The sequence below is a fragment of the Cariama cristata genome, unplaced genomic scaffold (genome assembly GCF_000690535.1).
Source record: "Cariama cristata isolate BGI_N322 unplaced genomic scaffold, ASM69053v1 scaffold10444, whole genome shotgun sequence".
Lineage (NCBI taxonomy): Eukaryota > Metazoa > Chordata > Aves > Cariamiformes > Cariamidae > Cariama > Cariama cristata.
Genome location: NW_009614662.1, coordinates 13,107 through 14,335, shown reverse-complemented (window position 1 = coordinate 14,335; position 1,229 = coordinate 13,107).

Here is a 1,229-nt window from a genome sequence, read left to right as displayed (position 1 = left end):
GCTGTGTGTGAGGTAAGAACTAAGGTGTGAAGGGGAGGGCTCTGCTAATGCCTTGTTCTGGTTTGGCTTCACTTTCAGAAACACACACATGGTACTGTCTGTGCCCATAGGGAAGTACAGCTCATAAGCTTTCAGAAAATGGAGTTGTTGGGGATCATGGAAACTTGCCCCTGGGTATTTGTGAAGAGCTTTGGGGGTTTGGGTTTCGTTTTTTCTTTTTCTTAAATGTTTGATTCCCTTGGCCATTTTGAGCAGGGCAAGGTTATGGAGTAACCGCAAAAGACCTTTTGCATCCAGGTGTGTGAGTTCAGGCCTCTCTTCCAGAAGTGTTCTCTCTCTGTGATAGTTCTTAAGTAGTCCTACAGTTTCCTCCTTGAAATCTTAAGGGAACACTCAAGACTGGTTGTGGTAAACAGGGAGCTGGAGCATGTCCTTAGGCTATGAGAGAGGAGTATTCTGCTAACGCCTGATAGCACTGCATCACTTCTCAGCAGTCCTGGTGTTTGCCTGGCCAGGCTGAGCTCCTGGCTACAAATGAAGTCTTCTGATCATGTATCCTTTGCATTTTGAAGAAAGTTGTAAAGCTTCCAAAACCAACAGCTCTTCCAGTGCAATCCTCACCTGCCTTCCCAAACATCTTACCTTCTGCTGGCATTGGGGAGGGAGAACTGGCACAGATTGGGACTCCTCTCACCACAGGGAGAGGTGCCCCACGGGAACTAAGCTGGAACCTGCCCATCCCAGGAGCAGGGAATTCACATCACCCCATGGGAGACTTATTCTCAAAGTCACCAGTGTGCAGGCTTGAGGGAACCTTTGGCACAGTTACTCGGAGCTTGTGGGGTCCTTTGCATCCCCAAGGCAGAGAGTAGTAGGGCAGCAGACTTGCGGTATGGTGCGCTGATTTCATCTGCCACCTTTGGGAAATGTAGGCCTTCTTTGGATGGGAAAACCAAGATGGGGCGCTGATTTCATCTGCCACCTTTGGGAAAAGTAGGGCTTCTTTGGATGGGAAAACCAAGATGGAGAGTGTGGAGTTTTGCTGTCTTCCCTTTCCAAACCCACCCTCTAAGCCTGGATGCTTAAGATTTTAAAATCCTGACCCTACAGACATTTCTTGTAATCCTCATAACCAAAAGAGTTACTTATTCACATTGCTGAGCCCCATAATAATAAGCTTATTGTGGCCACAGCCTGAAAGAAACCAGCTCTTAACTGAGACTCTCCAG